The sequence below is a fragment of the Coenobita brevimanus genome, chromosome 39 (assembly GCF_032717465.1).
Source record: "Coenobita brevimanus isolate Jiangsu-jjx chromosome 39, ASM3271746v2, whole genome shotgun sequence".
NCBI lineage: Eukaryota > Metazoa > Arthropoda > Malacostraca > Decapoda > Coenobitidae > Coenobita > Coenobita brevimanus.
Genome location: NC_136992.1, coordinates 21,917,134 through 21,936,875, shown reverse-complemented (window position 1 = coordinate 21,936,875; position 19,742 = coordinate 21,917,134).

The following is a 19,742-nucleotide window of genomic DNA, read 5'->3' as shown; positions in this document are numbered from 1 at the left end:
GTTTTAGCACTGAAGATGTAATCTATCACAGAATACTTGATAATATTTTAAAATAATTATTAATAATTATGTAAGCCTTAAAGAATAAATATTTCATGCAATGATGAAAACTGTAATGTCGATAAAATAATTGTGTTTACATTTTTCGCGACTCTGCTGCCAGACGCACACGTGAGACAAACACAACACAGGAGAGCTATACCTCTGTGCAATATAATATCTTCAGCACCAACACTGCTTTTAGGAACTCTGAGAAACCCATTTTAACCGATGGGGTCCTTGGACGATTCCTTCTGTTTGTATACATTGCTGCATATCCTTCTTCTCTACTGAGTCGGCAATCGCATTCTCCAGTGACCTTGACTGGATACAAGCAAGACGGGTACTGGCAACAGTGTGAGAAGTGTTGTCGTCATCGTCGCCGACCAAACGAGTAACGTGTGTAGTAAGGTCTGTGCCTGGTTCCACGGAACTTTTCCTCGGGAAACCTCATACGAGGTACCGTGTGATTCCTCCTTTAGTGGCGGTTAGGAGGAAGAGTTGGGGCAATCGATTAACCTGTTCTCTAGTGGCCGACTACCCTGTCCCTTTATTAGTGTTCATGACTCTACCCCAGCATTAAAATCTGTTCACTTTACCTTGGCTCAACATTATCATTCCTCTATCTTGAATGCTGAGTTATGACAATAGATTAACACCAGAAGATGATGCAAGTCACAAAGAAGTGATATGGAAAAGATAGAAAGACGTAGCAATTTCTTTTCCTGCCAGTGAGCTTTGCCAAACAAGTTACAAAAGGATGAAAATTTGGGCCATGTTAAAGTGAATGAACTAGAGTCATTCACACCACTTGGAAGAGTCTGTGAACTTTTATACGGGATCCTTGCCGTTATCCTATTCCATAACACCAAAGGAAACCCAGTAAAAAAGAGAAAGTAATTCACAAAGAACAATAAGGCATATTGGGCTCAAGTCCTAAAAGAATTCGAGCATGCATTACCCACGTTCATCTTTAACTTTCTTCATCCATTGATAATGCAATCACCTCTTTCTGTAGTGTCATTGCTTCATCTTGTGTTTGCCACATCCCCATTGGTGGCATTAAAAACTTCAACTCTGTCTTTTCTCCTCAGATAAGAAAACATATAAAGGATAAAGACAGTTCAAAACAAAAACTTTAATCGAATTCAATAGAAGCAGAATCCACAAACACTCCAAGCAACACTGTAGGCTAACCGATGAAAACATGCAAACGAGTACTGGGAGAAACTTTTGGGATACTCAAACTCCCAGAACAAACAAGCAGATTTTGGAAGACAGTAACAAATATGCACACATCTTAAAACTCACCTTCTCTAACTCATAAAGCGTTACTGAATAATGATAGAACTATTCTCAAGATGTAAAAAAAAAGCAGAGAACCTGATAAAGTATTGTTCATGAATTACCCATAATAATACCAGTCCAGCAAAGACACAGTCATATAGAAAAAAAAAAATCAAGAAAATCAAAAGGAAACACAAACACTCTTCCCATTTTCCTTAGTTCCACCAATTGGCCATCAGTGCAAGAATTCAAAGCAGAAGAACTAGAGACGAACACATCCACCACAAACATCATGGTCTCATTGTCGTAAATACTTACACTCATATTTTCAGTTTTTCTGTTTTCATACCAGAATCTCTGACACCTGGAAGAAACCAGTTAAACTGCCTGCTCTCAGACCAGACAAACAATTCAATGACCTATCATTATGTATATCAAAATCTCTGATTTCCACATCATCCAAAGTGACGTATAAGTTGTTCTTAAAGACCATCAGCCTTCACATTGCATAGCCTATCCCATCAGGGATTCTCTCCCAGGCACTCAAACCCTTTTTTTTTTTTCTTTTTTTTTTTTTACTGACTTCACTCATGGTAGATGGTTTCAATAAAATATAGTCACCATCAAAAACCGCAGTAGCAACACTGCCATAAGAAAAGCTTTTTATACACCATCAAGAAAAATTCCGAGAATCTAAATCACAATCACAAACATGGTAGACAATGAAAAGAAGTGGCTAACCAGCTTCTCATGCAGACAAGCCCGTATACTTGCCACTAAAAACAATCTTATCAACACTACTCAGAATACCACAACAAAATCCCTCCTCCAGTCAGCACCAAATCACAAATATATACACAAACACATACCCATTTCAGTCTTCGAAACTAACCAGTTAAACAACGCCCCTCAGACGTAAGAGACAGTTCCCCACAGACCCAGACTACGCACCTTTCACTTACAACCAGACGAAGCACATCATTAACAACCTCAAGCACTCATCTGCCTGTGGACCAGACAACATAAGCAACATTCACCTTAAACACCTAAGACCACAAGGCATACAAGCACTCACCAACATATCAAACTACAGCTACTCACACAACATAATAACCAACATCTGGAAGCATGGCAATATCATCACTATCCCTAAACCCAACGAAGACCCCACGTTACCCTCCTCACATCGCCCCATCACACTCCTCTGCACCCCCTCTAAAGTCACTGAATGACTGATACTACAACTAGTCACACCTCACATTCCCCTAGCCCAGTCACAACATGGCTTTAGGCCACTACACTCCGCAAACACCCTTCTTACAGACCTTACACAGAGAGTTTTCGATGGCATGAATTCAGCTAGGCCACAACACAGAACACTCCTAGTCACACTAGACATTAGCAAAGCTTTTGATGCCATCCCCCGCCACAACCTTACAAACAAAATACTCAACACAAACATGCACAATAACACAAAAAGATGGCTGGCAAACTACTTAGCAGGCAGATATGCACACGTAACATTTGCCGGTCAGTCTTCTAACATCAGAAACTTCACAAACGGCGTCCCCCAAGGATCTGTTTTGTCCCCAACACTCTTTAACCTATACATGCACGACATACCCACACCCCACACACCACAGATACACATAGCTTCCTTTGCAGATGATATAACACTTACATGTACACACCAAAACTCAAACACAGCTGCACACATCATTCAACCTTACCTCAACACACTACACGAATGGTTCACCACAAACAGGCTCAAAATAGCCCCAGCCAAATCTACAGGTACTCTTCTCACAAACTGGACAGCAGAACATAGTCACATCCCACACCTCACCATAAACAACACTCCACTACCACACACACACACACACACACCCAAAATCCTTGGTGTAACACACAATACTTCAATGTCATTCAAACAACACATCACAAATATTTAAAAAAAAAAAATAACATCAAGACTCAGTGCTTTGAGGTCACTTGCCCATACAACATTCGGACACAACAAACAAACCACCACCACAGTATACAAACAATACATACGTTTAGTGATGAATTATGCAAGCCCTGCCTGGGCTTCTAACCTCACCAAAACATACTACAACACTCTACAGACCATACAGAACAAGGCCCTAAAAATAATCACAGGCTGCACAGCTACTACACCCACAGACCACCTACATCAAGAAACCAAAGTCCTCAAGGTCAAGGATCACCTAGACATGACAGGCACCCAGTTTCTTGCTGCAGCCTCCACAAACCCACAACATCCACTACAGTACATGGCAGCACATCCACCCACACCAAGGATCATCAAAACAACACCCAGCACACGATACCATACACAAATACTGTCATCTCTCCCCCCTCGCCCACCTCAGACCAGCTTCCAGAAGCATATTCACACTCAGATCACTCGCCACTCCATTCAGTCACTTAAAGACAACACACAGCTGCATGCACGGCCTCCTGACATCCACCCTTCTGAATCCTATCTTCCTCGTGAGGACAGGGTCCACCTGGCCAGGCTGAGATGTGGGCACCATCCAGCCCTCTTAAGCTACCAGAAGAGGCTGGATGACTCCGTCGCTGATGCCTGTCCAGGATGTAACACAGCACCCCATACTATTAAGCACATTATGGAAGACTGCATTGCACACAATCACCTACGCCAACAACACAACATACACTCTTTGAGAGCTATGTGGGAAAGCCCGGTCTCAGCCATGGCCTTCCTAAGGGACTCGGGGCTGTTCGGCCAGACTGCCCAGGGAATAACTACTACTACTATTACAACGCCTCTCATGGGACCATCACTAAATGTTCATTCATCAGAAAATGCTCTTCCCAAGGGGACAAGGGTGCATCTGTCCAGAATCCGATGTGGCCGTCACCCTTCTCTGTTTTAGTACCACCACAACCTAGAACTCACAAACAATCCATGTGCCCACGCTGTAATGCATTCTCCCAAATCAAGCACACTTACTCACTTGGTATAAATCATTAACAACAGAGACAAACCTTCGAAGTAACTTCAACAACAGATCTCTGGGGGCACCCGGCTGAAGTGTCTAGATTCCTGAGTTAACATCTATATAAGGGCGGATCAATAAAAAACATTCACTCCTGTGTGGATTACAGCTTTCATGATGCTGGGGGCTTACCACTTATAGCTCTTAAAAAGAGCTGAGTCAAGGGCTTTTCGTTTCTTCTGCTCCCCTCCTCTTACTAACATCTTTTAGACTCTCCTTTTTCGTCACATTGCTCTATTTCTCGCCTTCCTCTCTTTCTTATTCAATGATTATTGGTCTTCTAAACTGTCTGCTTTAATCCCTACCCTTTTACGGCGGCAGACAGCACTCTGCTCCTTCTCATAGCAAATTTAATGCAAGAGTAAGTCAGTACCCTTTGCCCTTCATGTGGGCTGCTTGTCAGGTCTACTGTCGTCCTCATTTTACACATCCGTCCTTCTATGACTTCCAGCTTTTTAAACAACTCTTCTCCAAGCTTTCCTAAATAAGCGTATCTTGATTTAAATTCTTTTGTTCATTTTTTTTTTTTATTCATTGAAAGAGCAAATATATTCCCCATACTTCAAACCTTTAGCTATTTCCTTTAGCATTAAAGAAAAAAAAACAGTTAAATAAATCTTTTAGTTGAATAAAATTGTCTGGAGGTAGCACGAATAAACTAAAACTGATATTAACTGATTCGAGTGATACATCACATCCAAAGTGGTCTGGCTCGAATATAACAACTTGACACAAAACTGGTATCAATGGAATTAAACCGACCTGAGTAGTATGTCTGGATGTCCCAGGACTTGCATCCGCCGTAACTTAACTGGACCTGATCTGACTTAAAAAGATTTTGTTTGAGTTAACTGAGCCTTGTTTGACGTAGCTGGACTTTATTTGACCTACCTGGATCTTGTCTGTAACAACAGGATCTTGTTTGAACCAAATGGGCTACAAGATGTTGGAATGGGCCTAATTTGACGTGACTGGACAGACCGGCTCTGCGTGGAACTGCACTGACCACAATGGACCTGACTAAACGGGGATGGCTGTGGAGGACGAAACTGAACGAAAATGACCTGAATGGACCGAAATGAACCTGAAAGTGTAAAACTGATTTTAGTGGTATTCTCTTGACAACATTTTTGTAATTTTCCTTTTGTTGTTCGTGGATCGCATCCATCAGTAACGTCACCTTCAAGACTCAGAAATCATGGCTTTAACCCCTTCAATTCGGTTAAGTCTGTTTCGTTCCTGTTGTCTCCAAGTAATTTCATTCACTTCAGGACAGACTTCTCGAGCTTGAGGGGTTAGTTATGGAATTCATCAAGCTCTTCACTTTAAGATCAATGTCTAGTGGTAGAAAGAATATTAAATAAAGTAAATCGTCAAAAAATAGGGATTAAAGTGTTTTCTATCAGTACACTTTTGTAATGCAGTAGCGAGAGCTGGGCGTTCATAACAAGGGTGTGCAAGTCGGCAGATGCAATTCATTTTTTCATTCAATCACACACCCCATTCATGTTAGGAGAACTCTAATTATGAAGACGAAAATGACGATGATGAGAATGATTTTTAGCCTGCAACTCATACCCCAGAGAGAGAGAGAGAGAGAGAGAGTGAGTGTGTGTGTGTGTGTGTGTGTGTGTGTGTGTGTGTGTGTGTGTGTGTGTGTGTGTGTGTGTGTGTGTGTGTGTGTGTGTTTTGGTGTATAAGCGACCCCCGGAGTGTAAACAAACATGTCACGTGACGCTGTGGCATGTTGTGACCTGCCTGCCCTTTTGGTGCCCCAGGGAGGGTGGGTGGGTGAGAGAGGAGAGGAAAGGTAGGAGGGAAAGAAGGGATGTGAGGAGGGGGAATGCAAGAGAGAGGGAGAGAATATGTAGAAGGGATGAAAGGGAGAGTGGGGATGGGACGAACTAAGGGAAGGGAGGGGGAGAGTGGCAGGTTAGAGGGAGAATATACAAAGGGTAGGAAAGGAAGAATGAAGTGGCACCGTAGTAGTAGGTAAGAGGGGTAAGGTGTAGGAGGGGCTGTTTTTGTTAAGTAACCCCCTGTCTGTCTGGTCGATCCTTTCCATCAACCGCATGCATGTGACCGTCCCTGCAAGGCAGTCCCGTTCAATTAACCAATGTACCCCCGCGGTAGACAGCGCTTAGGCACAGTGAAGCACGGGGAAGAGTGTGGAAGTTTGGTTCGTGGGTGAAGGAAGCATTTGCGTCTCCACCCAGTTAACAGGGGTACCATAGCATTCTCCACATCACCCTGTTATTTGGTTACATCGCTACCACCCACGGTTGTAAATGGTTTCCTGGGTTACAGGAATCCATTAGGCTTGTCAGACAGTGTAGAGCCACCTGAAGTGGAAGAAGAGTGATAAAAAGTGACAGGAAGGATGGGAGAAATAGGAAGGAAAGGGGGGCAGAAACACGCACACAAAAAAATGAGGGGAAAGAAAGAAAAATATTAGGGAGGGGAGGGGAAAGAAGGGTAACTGGTAGGATAAGGGGAGCAGAGATTGGAACAGAGGAAAGGGATAGAAACGAGAGGAGTGAGAAGGAAGAAAGGACTCTAAAGGGGTAATAAGGAATTTGACAAGAGTGAGGAAGAAAGAAACGAGAGAAGGGAAGGAGAGAGAAAGGGAGTAAGGTTGGAAGGAAGGAAGGAAAGAAGGAAGGGAGAGGTGGAAGGGTTAGGGGGAAGGGAGTAAGAAAGAGGAGGGAAGAAGAGGTAAAACGTACGATTCAAGGGAGAGAAGGGGGGGAGGATAAAAAAAAACTATAAACGAGGGGAGTGGAATGGCAGAGGTGGAGGAGCATGGTGGGGATGTCTTAAGAAGGAGAAGAGGGGTAAGGAAAAAGATATTAGAGGGTGAAGGGAGAAGGAGGAAATAGGAAGGATGGTGAGGGAACAAGACAAAGGTAGGAGGGTAAAAATGTGAGGAAAGGAAAAAGAGGTGAGAGAACGGAAAACAGTGGAGCGGAGGAGACTAGCAGGGAGGGAGGAGGAGGATAGTAGGAGTGAGGGACCATGAGGAGGTGAGAGAAGGAATTGGTAGGAAGGAGGAGAGGAGGAAGAGAGGGATGAGGAGGAAAGGAGGAAATAAGAGTAAGGGAGGGAGAAGGAGGAAAGGGGAAGGAAGGAGAAAAGGGTGGGGGGAGGGGTCTGTGGATGCAAAGGAGTACAAAACACAGTAAGAAGCAACAGAACTAAAGGTCCCCTCTGGGTTGTTTGTTACAGAGACGACGATGACAGTGATACATAATTCTATCAGAGGAATTTAAGGGCAGTAAAGCAAGAAGGGTTGGAGGGAAGGATGATTGTATGCGAGAGGGAGAAGAGACAGAAAGTAGGGGAGACGGGAGCCAGAGAGAGCAGGAGGGGGGGGGAAGAAAGGTAAATAGGGAGCGGGAGTAATAGTGTGGAAAGGCGCTGGAGGGAGAGGTGGACTGCGAGGAGGAGTACAGAGGAGTACAAAGGAAACCAAACAGCAACAGACCCTTTGTATTTTCGAGGCTGTTTATTACAGAATAGATGATGGTCTAACTTACCTAACTATTCAATCTGTGAAAGACAAACCAAAATCAGCAGGAAATATACCACAAGCAGCACAGAAAAGCTATTACGGAAATTTCATATGGAAAAGATGAAAGGAAGCCATATGCTATACTATATGAGTCTGCAAGGGAAACAAATCAAATCAGTATATAGAACATGTCGATGTTGTTCTATGGCTGCTGGTAAGCAGTCGACATCCTTAGCTGGGGATTAAAAGACGAATACAGTACCTACGGTATCTAGACGGGTTTAAAACGTTCGTACTGTATCTCAGTTGACCACACTGGGAGGCAAGTTACTTGTATTCCTTATTTACAACTCTGCTGAAAATGCGCTAAGCTTCATGTGAGTAGAAACACATGCCAACAGATTTATGTTCATTACATCTAGTATAATTCAGCAGATCTACCGTGAAATACTTTTTGGCAGCCATATTATTATGTTCTATAAGTTTTTTAAATACATGAATTACATCGGCCTGCGCTCCCTAAGGTAAACAGAGCTAACTCTTCTTAATGTTACTTACGTGGTGTATTTCTCATGCTAAATATAATTTTTCCCACCCTTCACTGCACTTTCTGAAGTTTCTCTGTAATTTTGCAATGAGACCAAACCTGGACACAAAAATCCATATGTGGGCATACTAGGGAATTGTACAAGGTAATGATAATACCTTCAAATTTATACAAAAATTCTCTGCCTTTGAATCCAATTAATTTACTGCATTTTAACAGCCTGTGTACACTAAAGGCTTGGTTTTAGATAATTTGTTATTATAACTCCAAAGTCTTTTTCATGGTTGACTGTTATTCATAGTATAACAGGCTCTTCCGTTTTTACTAGCAATGTTTACTTCTTTACTTTTATTAATACTGTAATCCATTTGCCATCTTTAAGCCCCGTTAAACAGTTGATCCGGATCCCTCTGAACTGGCTGCCTCTGCAGTGTTACCTACTTTAGTACCATCGGCAAATTTAGAAATATTACATAAACCGTTATCAGTATCATTATTATATATATATATATATATATATATATATATATATATATATATATATATATATATATATATATATATATATATATATATATACTGTATATAAAGAGAGAGAGAGAAAGAATGGAACCCAACAGTGAACCCCGTTGTATTCCTCTTATAACATAACAGTGAACCCTGATGATTCCTCTTATAACATACTATATCCAGTCCGATTCCTCTCCATTTTTGTCCTGTAAGCTAATTATCGACTCATTCCAGACACTGCCCCTGAAACCATGTGTCTTCTTTGAGAGACTTTTGTGTTGAATTTTGTCAGATGCCTTTTTGAAAACCGAGATAGAAAACATCAGCAGATTTAGTTCCATCATACCGGTTCAATATATCATTGAAAAAGTCCAATAGATTCATGAGGCAAGAGCTATTTTTCTGAAAAACATGTGATGAATGTTTTATGAGATTATTGTTTCCACGTGTTTTATAGACGTATCTCTCATATTCGTTTCTAACAACTCACAAACCGCTGATGTTTAATTAATTGGGCTATTCGGTAGTTTTCTGGTTGTGATTTGTTGCGTTTCCTCAATATCGGGATTATGTTTGCTAGCTTCCATTCGTCTGGCACCTTACTGCTCGTTAGTGGAATGTTGAAAGTTTAAGTTAGAGGCTTTGCTATTTCACTCTCCACTTCCTTTAATATGCGTGAAAATATTTTTTCTGCCTCCAGCGTTTTATCCATATTAAGTTTACTGAGTGCTGGTCGTGCATCTCTTTCAGTAACTGTAATATCATTGATTATGTTGTTATCTTCACTAGGAAATGGTATTCTACTTGTGTTTTCTGTTGTAAATTCTAATGCAAAGAAAGTTATCAGAAATCTCACTATCTTCGTTCCATAATCTGTATGCTCTCTGTTGTCTGTGATTAGAGGGCTGGATGTTGGTATCATTACATTTTATATTCTTGTGGCTGAAATATTAATTTGGGTTTGATCTATTGATACCAGCAAAATGATCTTCAGTTTTTTTTTTCTTACTTTGCTTTATTAGGTTTCCATGAAAAGCATCATACTTGTTTTTATCACTTTGATTCCTTGTGGCATTAAGAATTTTGTATGGATTTCTTTAAACAGACAATGTTTAATAACAGATCTTCACCATTTTGGTTTAAAATTTCTGGCAGGCCTTCAGTTGTGCACTGGAGTACGTAAACTGACTGCTTTGTTGAGAGTTTCTGTGAAAACTTGTCATGCCTCAGTGATATCGAACGTTTTAATGACGGGATGCCAGTCACTGACACCTACAGTTGCCATTATTATAATTATTATTATTATTATTATTTTCAAATCAGTTCTCTTACAGTCGGGCAGCTTCTCATAACTAGCCTTAACATTGTGTTCACCGATTATAAGGTTAAATGTAGCTAAACGAAGATCTCTTGTATTAAATTCTTTCCTTACAATGATGTTACTAAGTTTTCTGATGTGGCCAAAACAAGATCTAAGATGTTTGCCCCACGTTTTGGATAATTTATGAACTGCTACAATAAACTTTTCTGTAAGTTTATACAGTATATAGGTCGAACCCTGTGCATGAGGAGGACTTTTCTCAATTTGGAAACTGGCAAATTGAAATCACCAAAGATCTCAGTACTTTGGGTAAAAGAGATTTCGGTAATTTGACTGTAGATGGGAGCTTGTTATAGAGAGAAGGACTGTGTTTAGTTGCCTTAGTTAAATTACATTGCGTTTTAGAAGGCGAAGGCATTAAGTATGATTGTGCTATTCCAAGGTGAATAAGTACGTCTGAGAGTAGAAACTGCATTTGTGAAAGATGTTGACATAATGCAGTACTGGAGATTGTTCTCAATCCGTCTAGTACCCAATGTCTTCCCTTACCTGAATGAAATAGTTTGAGGGTGGCGAGAATAAAACACCTCCCCCCCCCCAAAAAAAAAAAAAAAAAAAAAAAATCATCAGTCCATCTCTTCACTGACAGTCTCCCTATGACCTTACTGATACCCACCCATCCACCCCACAACTCACGCATTAACCAACCTACCCAGTGAAGTGATTTTGACAAGGAAGCAATTTTGTTGGGTCGGCTGTCAGCGAAGTTGGAGATTGGTTAATCAGCATCAGCTCGAATGCAAGCTTCCTGCACAGTCTCTTCCTTCTTTTCTCCCAACAAATGGGAGGCACCTTAATCATTCCCCCAAAGCTCCACTCATTATCCTTCCCAACTAGAGAAATAGGATGCATCAGAACTTATGAGATCACACATTTTGTTTCCTCTGATTCTATGATAAGCCCATTGGAGGCACCCATTACTACCCTACGTTTTGCCAGTAGGATGACTCAGCTGAGAGAGAGAGAGAGAGAGAGAGAGAGAGAGAGAGAGAGAGAGAGCGAGCAGCCTTTGTAGTGCAGATTCTATAGCGATGCAAGGGTAAACTGAGATTTTTCAGCCTCTTCACTCACTGCGAGGTGTCTCTCCTAAGGTGAGCAAAATCGTCTCACTAGAACAAAATTAAGAATACAAAACAACCACATCGTACTGAGCGGGTTAATGGAGGTGGTTTCCAGCCCGTTATCATGGGAAGCATTCTTTAATCTGGATAAAATGGTTTGTCAGTAGGAAGTACAGAGTTAGTCATTGTACTTCAGGTGAATATAATGGAGAATGTTTCAATCTGTTCCAATACTCTAAGGACTCAGATCAAAACTCACTTCAAGGACGTCCTTCATTAGTTAATTTCTGATGATACCTGATGCTTTGATTCAACTTGGTTGAGCCACCTGGAAGTATAGGTGTATATAAACACTGTATTCAACTCTTCCAAGTCAATAAGACCTTTCTAAGCTGCGTAAAGTATGGTGATGACGGCAAGAAGAAACCAAAGTACATCCTTGGGTACATGAGCCGATGGGTAAGTGAAGAACATATATTTTTTTTTTATATATTCACAAAGTTCTCAACCTTTCTTTCTCTCTCTCTCTCTCTCTCTCTCTCTCTCTCTCTCTCTCTGTAGGTTCTGTTTTACCCCACACTTCCTCCTCTCGCTCCTCCTCCTTCTCCTCCTCAGTAATTAATCTTGCCTAGGGGGAGATGACTGATGGTAGGGAACGTGAGGGAAAGGAGAGGGAGGGAAGGGAGGCAAGGGAGGGAGAGGGGAGGGTTATGGTGAAATAAGATGTAGGGTAAAAATACAAAGGGAGGGAAGGGGCAGAAAGGAGTGAAAACTGAAGAGGTTCTGGGTTGAGAGGAGAGGAGGGGAGGGTTGAAGGAGGAGGTGAACATGAAAGAAAGGGGACCCGGAAATGGGATAGGGAGGAAAGGAGGGCTGGTGAATGAGGGGAAAGGGAAGGAGGGAGGGGAAAGTTAATAAGGAGTGAGGGGAAGGGTTAAAAAGGGGAAGGAAGGGGAAGGAAAGGAGCAGGGAGGTAAAAGCGGAAAGGAATGAGAGGGAAATAGCACAGGGAGTGAGAGAGGAAGAGGGAAGGAAGTTGGACGATGAGGGGGGACAGATGACGGACTGAGAGAGAGAGAGAGAGAGAGAGAGAGAGAGAGAGAGAGAGAGAGAGAGAGAGAGAGAGAGAGAGAGAGAGAGAGAGATTATGGGTAAGAAAATTGATAAAGAGGTTTGGATGGAGAGGCAGGGTAGGGAAGAGGGGTGAAGGGGGATCAGGATGAGGGGTGCATGGGCGGGGGAGGAGGTGGGACGTGAGTGAGAGAGAAGGAGGAGTGCGAGGGTGAGGAGTTGGAGGGAGGAGTGAGCTGTGGGTGGGACGAGGGAGGGGGATTAGGGAGAAGGAAGGGGTAAGGGTCGGGGATGGGAGGAAGCTTATGAGATGAGGGGAATGGTAGGATGCTGAAGGTAAAAGAACACGGTAATAATGATGGGGAAGGGTGACAGTGTGCGGTTAGGGTGAGGGGTGAGAGTGAGGCGTTAGACGTAAGGGATGAGGGTGAGGCAGAGAGTAAGGGGTGAACGGGATGGGTGGGGTGTGAACGAATGTGGTGGAGAGAGGTGAGGTAAGGGAAGGGGTGAAGGACGAGGAGTGAGGGTGAGGGGTGAGGTGTGGGTGGGCAAGGGGTAGGAATGTGTTGAAGTGTAATGGATTGAAGGATTGATGGATATGAGCTGGAGAGAGAGAGAGAGAGAGAGAGAGAGAGAGAAATTGTCGACTATGTGTTTGTGTGTGTGTGTGTGTGTGTGTGTGTGTGTGTGTGTGTGTGTGCGCGCAATATTGTCTGTATTTGTATTTAAGATGAAAGAGTTTCTCTCTCTCTCTCTCTCTCTCTCTCTCTCTCTCTCTCTCTCTCTCTCTCTCTCTCTCTCTCTCTCTCTCTCTCTCTCTCTATGTGTGTGTGTGTGTGTGTGTGTGTGTGTGTGTGTGTGTGTGTGTGTGTGCGCGCAATAATGTATTTGTAATTAAGCTGTAAGAGCGTTTGTATATATATATATATATATATATATATATATCATTGTGGGTGGGTGGGTGTGCCTACTTGTGCGCGCGGGTGATGGCAAGGATTTGTTTAATATCCGTGTGCATATGTGTGTATTGTGTGTGTGTGTGTGTGTGTGTGTGTGTGTGTGTGTATTCCCACACTGATGTAGCCCTATGCTAGGCTATGCGATGTTAGGTTACAAACAGACTTTAATGTGATGAAACTTGGTACCTTGTATTTTGTATTGTTTGGCGCATGTATGTGTGTGTGTATGTGTGTGTGTGTGTGTGTTTTCGCAACAGTACTTTACTCAAGATCATCAGAGAAATTACCAATATGCCGGGAATCGAATGCTGCCTGGCTCTCACCTGAGAGTCCCGGGTTCGATTCCCGGCATATTGGTAATTTCTCTGATGATTTTTCCTGTGAAAAAAATACAGGTTTTCTCTTCATTCTGACTTGCCGTAAGTGTTTGGGATAGATTAAAAGCATCTACTTGCCCGAGTGCCAGGGGGTTAACTCATCCTCTTGATGCCCACAGTGGGGGGCGGAGGGACGTTGGTTACAAGATTGTGACAACGTGAATTAACTTTTACCTGGTCGTGGTGTAGTGGTATGCTGTCTGGCTCTCACCTGAGAGTCCCGGGTTCGATTCCCGGCATATTGGTAATTTCTCTGATGATTTTTCCTGTGAAAAAAATACAGGTTCTCTCTTCACTTTACTCAAGGTAGAACGTCCTATACACTGTTGCCTTCAGGTGACTGTACGCTAAGTGACAAGTCAATATGGTTTACTGTAACCCAGGAAACTCTTTACTAAACTGGGTGGTGGCCAAGTTACCAAATGATGCCTGGTGGTCTGGTGGGCTGAGGTGCTCCAACCGGTTGTGGCAGGAGGGAAGGTTTGGGTTTTTTGTATTGCTCACATGGTTCCACTTAGCGGTGAGTGAGGCTGATCACCATCACCTTAAATGTCAGGACCGATTAGCTTTGGCCAAGACTCCTACGCTTTTGTTGATGTTGTAAAGGAATTCACGACGGTTGGATGATTGATTTTTCTCTACAGTAAAGATCATTATACTACACACTGCAGTCTCCTACGCCAAACAGTCCTTCTTTTCATTTTTTTATTTTTTTGGTGCCACACCTTTTTTCTAGCCACCGTTGTGACGCGCAAACTAATAACGGTCCTTACAGAAGCCTGGAGGGTCAGGGGTTTCACAGCCAGTACCAGCGTAACACTGTCAGCAGCGCGTGGGTGTTATGGCACGTGTGTTGACCTAGCGAGAGATACGTTCATAGCTGCGCATAATCTCAAAATTTAAATTGTTTCTATCCCAGGTTGGGATCGAACTAAGATCTTATGGCCAGCAGTCCACTCCTTTGGCCTTTTGTGTTTACGTGTGTGGAACTGAAAGTAAATTTCTCTGTGTCTCTGTCTGTCTGTCTGTCTGTCTCTCTAAATATATCTATAACTATCTATCTATCTACTTATCTATCTGTCTATCAGTCTATCTATCTGTCTATCTATCTCTATCTATATTTGTCATCTATCTACCTATCTATATATCTGTGTGTGTGTGTGTGTGTGTGTGTGTGTGTGTGTGTGTGAAGAGAAGTCTCTTTCTTTGCAATGGATGAAAGTCAACAGGTACACTAACACAGGTCCCTGGAATAGTACGATACAGTGTGGCTTGGTATCTGTGGTGACTGTAACGAAAATCTAGAACAAGCTCCTTGATTTTTGAGGTAACTCATATACAGACGCCTGGGTCCACTGAGGATGACGAAAGATGTGAAATTATTAAGCATAGTTAGTACCCTTATGTACAACTATCGCATTATTCAAACCGTGATGAAAGCCACCTTAGTCCTACTCCTGGCATCCTTTGCCCCCAACTATAACAAAGAAGGAAAAAAACTGTACAGTAGCTTGCACGGTTAGGTTTTAATAGACTTAGTTGTTTTAATATCTATATGTATTATATTAGACTGCACCGAAAGTTAAGTAGTACTATACTGTGTCTATCGGCAGAAGCAGTAGACTGAGACAGACCTCCGGGGTTAACGACTTGCATAATAGACGACAACAAGAAAATGTTCACTGACAACCCGCTTCCAGTACTGTGTCCTGTCTTCCACGTACATTAGGCTATAATATAATGTTGCACAAAGGCCTCCCCCACCTTCTCCACGAATTCCTTGACTGAGTCAATCTCTGTCATGTTTTGCCAACAAACTTTTTTATCTCATCCCTTCACCTCCTGTCTGGCCATTTTCTGTTACGCTAGCAATTTCATGTAGTCCAGTCAGTTACCCACTTGTTCCATCGATTATCCCATATTCTTGCTACATCATTTGCCCACCTCCATTTCTGTTCCTTTATCTAATATACTATAGCACTAGCGTGTGTGTGTGTGTGTGTGTGTGTGTGTGTGTGTGTGTGTATTTTGGGCAGCCGAAACTACACATTCAAATCTCACCAAAATTGGCACAAAAAATCGCAAAAAAAATCGCTGATGTGAAAAAACTTGGTCCCATCACGATTGAAAAACTTTTACTATATTTAATGAACGATCACATTTTGACTAAAAAAACGCTGCTTCCGAAGCCCGGCATAGGATCTCCGTAGAATTTTTTCCCCAGAGGTAGAACTAAAATAAACTGTAGCAGTAGCCGTGTGTCTGTGTGTGTACTTCGGACTTGCGTTCGGACAACTTGGGCTCCATTCCCGAAGCTGCAAATAACACGATCAATTGGTTAGCTGTAAAAAATCCAAGTGACAACGTTACACTTGAACAGCACATAAACGCAAGAGCCCTCTGCAGGAGCAAGTGCGAGGGGTCCGAAGGGCCCACGAGCATTTGTAGCTTCTGTAATGTCTTTGACTTTAGTCTGCACTCTCACCCAAGTTGATATCTTCCTGTCGCTCAAATAAATTCACAAAACTGACCTTTCCATTGCCCTTTTCAGAACGGATTAGTTGGTTTTCCATTGATGGTGTCAATTTCCAGGTCTCACAGCCGTACGTCTTAGTTAAGATTATGCATTCGTTATATACTTTTAGTTTGTTACATACTGGCAGGATACTTTTCATGATGTCTCTTTGTTTACAGAAAGCTTTCCATTCAGTTGTAATGAGTCTTTTTATCATTTTCATTTTATGGCCTTTCGTTTATTTTAGTATTTGACCCAAGTAACTGTACTCCTCCTTTTCTTCAAGAATTTCTTTAATTCCGATGATGCTCTTTGGTGTGTTTGGATGAAACATTTCATTGGTTTTACTCTGATTCATCTTTAGCCCTACTTTGATATTTTCTTGGTTTAGGTCATTTAAAACTTCTTGCAATATTTCTCTGTTGTTTCTAAGATTAGGACAGTGTCATCTGCCTATCATAAATGTTTTAATTTTTTTCTATGTTTTGCTCGTTTGTTCTCCAGTCTACCTTTCTGAAAATGCCTTCAAAGCATGCTGGAAATAATTTTGGTGACATTGTATCACCCCGGCGCAGGCCTTTCTCAATCTTAATTTTCTCTGAGTCTATACATAACTTATCTGTAGCAGTATTTTCGAGCAGTTTTACAGTGTTCTCGTTTACTCCTTGTTCCTGCAGTGAATTTACATATGTGCCCCACTGAATCGAAAGCCATTCATAACTGCAGTTTTCTCAGTTAGGTGATTCATTTTGTGTTGAAGATCAGAAGTTGAATACCCACTTCGGAATCCTGCCTACTCACGAGATTGGTTTTCTTTCAAATTTGTCGTTATTCTGTTCCCAAGGCCTTCAGTGAAGAGTCTGTAAATAACTGATAATAAGCCAATAGGTCGATAGTTTCCCTTTTTGTACACTGGATAAATAGGTGAGCGAGCCAGTTTTGAACTTATGCATCTTACAGTAAATCTGCTACTGTTCCTTCTTCTGGGGCCTTCCCTCTTTTCATATTTCTAAGGAAAAAGTTTACTTCGTCTGGTGTTATCTCTGGTATTTTACTTGTGTCAACTGAAAAGTTAGCTATTGGTACTATTGTCTTTGATGCATACAGTTCTTTGTAAAATTCATCAACTCTCTCCACCATCTTCTCTCAACACTTAATGACTTCATCATTTCTGTTTAAAGTGATATAATTTGTTTCTTTCCTACTGTCATTTTGTTTCGGCACTATTTTAGATTTTGTCCTTTTGTGATATGTTCTTTGATCCATGCTTCCCATTCGTTTTTTCTTCTTTGTCACTTGTTAATAAGCTTATGTAATGCTACTCCTTCTATTTCATTTTTGTTTTGATTTTATCTCATTTCTTCTTTTCATGAGCTCGAGGGTCATTTTTAATTACTTGTTGGCTCGGTTATATTAGCTTTCACTACTACTTCCGCTGATTCCCTTAACGCTTCTGTTAGTCTGACATTCCCCTCGTCAGTGTCACACTCGGCATAGCTTAGAGCCTGAACTCAGTTATTTATTTCTAACTGAACGGCTGCTTTGTTCTCGTTTACTTATATTGGGCATACAGTTTTATTTTCAATCAGCTTGTTTATTTCACTTCTGAAACTGAATCTGGCTGTGGAGCATACCATTCTGTTGTCACTTCCTATATTTACTTTGTTAATAACCGTGGCATTTATGATCGTGTTATTCTTATCTGCTATAGTGAAGTTGATTTCATTCTTTGTTTCTCCGTTTGGATTTCCCCAGGTCCACCTTCTCTTTGTTCTTTTGTGAAAGAATGTGTTAACTTGTTCCTATGTTCTACATTTCAGGAATTTACCATCATTTCACCCATGTCATTCTTAACCCCTACTCTGAATTTTCCTATGAATGCTTCTCCATTACTCGATTTGCCAACTTTTGCATTGAAGTCTCCCATGAGTACAGTATATCTTTTCTTCTTCTTTTTCATCTTCTTCTTCTTCTAGAGTCTGGTGGATGTCGCCATAGAATGATTCGATTTCTTCACCTGTGCTCTGATAAGTGGGTGCATATACTTGTGTTACTTTCATGCTGTATCTGTTGCATAGTCAAATTACAGTCTATGCTAGTATGTCAGACACACTGCTGAATTATCAGTGTTCTCTGCAAGATTTCTGTTAAACAGAAATCCTGCACCACTAACTCGTTCATTTTGCCTTCCTCTATGGTAAAATAGATGATTGTTGTCTCGGAGCTGACAATTTTTTTTTTTCTTTTCTTTGGATCTCGCTCAGAGATATTATATCCCAATTAGTGTTTTCTAATTCAGTCTTTAAAGTATCAAGTTCTTAATCTTTTGTGCGGCTTCTTAAATTGTACGTGCAGATTTTCATGGATTTCAGTTTGTTTAATGTCCCGGTCTCTGATTTGCCGGGACAGTGCCGATTAACCTTTGGTGGCACACTGCTCGTAAGCACAGGAGGAAGTGCAGATGGACCGTTAGTATACGATGATCCAACAGTAGGCTAATGCCCGTAAAGTCAGTACCAGTAGAATTCATGCATGGTTGGAGGGACTGAGGCAAGTGATCTCACCTGCCTGCCACACAGTGTCTGGTGAGATGTACTTTTTGTGCCACCTTATTCAGTATATTCGGTGTAGCCCTATACATCTGTAGGGGGTCCCAGGGTCCGCGCCATCTAAGACCGTACATCGTATATCTAGAAGGCGTTCCCCCAATCCTCCGCCCAGAATGCGTCAGGTGGCAAGGGGATCCTGCCCCTGGAAAGGAATAATATAATTACGTATATGTCAAATACATATCGAAATATCAAGCATTTTCTTGCAAATGTTGCCTCTCTAGTTTTATCTTATGTCAGACAATTTTATTTATCTTTAGATAGATAGATAGATAGATAGATAGATAGATAGATAGAGAGAGAGAGAGAGAGAGAGAGAGGGGGGGGGAGAGAGATAATATGACATGAACAAGGTGACAGCGTGTGAAGTTATCGTAATTATAATCCCTCCCCCCTACTCCACAGCTATCCTTTCCATTCTCCCACACAGCTTTTCCCCAACTTCCAGTCAGAGTTCCTCTCTACTGTACATCTCTTTCCTCTTCCACTCCCTGTCCCCTTTTACCTCCCACCCTCTCTCCTCTCCCCTCCCCCTCACTCCTCTCTCCTCCTCCCACCACCCCTACCCACTCTTTCCTACTCCTTTCTCTTCTATACCCTCTCAATCCTCCTTCTTACCCTCTCCCCTCCACTCCTTCCTTTTTCCCTAACTCCTCCACATCCCCCTTCTTTCGTAACCCGTAGCCTTCCCCTTTTTCCTCTCCCCTACACTCCCCAGTCTTTCCTACATCCCCTCTTCCCTTCTTTTCTACCCTCTTCCCTCTCTCCTCTTTCCCTCTCTACCTCCCCTTTCCATGTCCCTACTCATCCCTCTTCCTTCCTTCCCTCCTC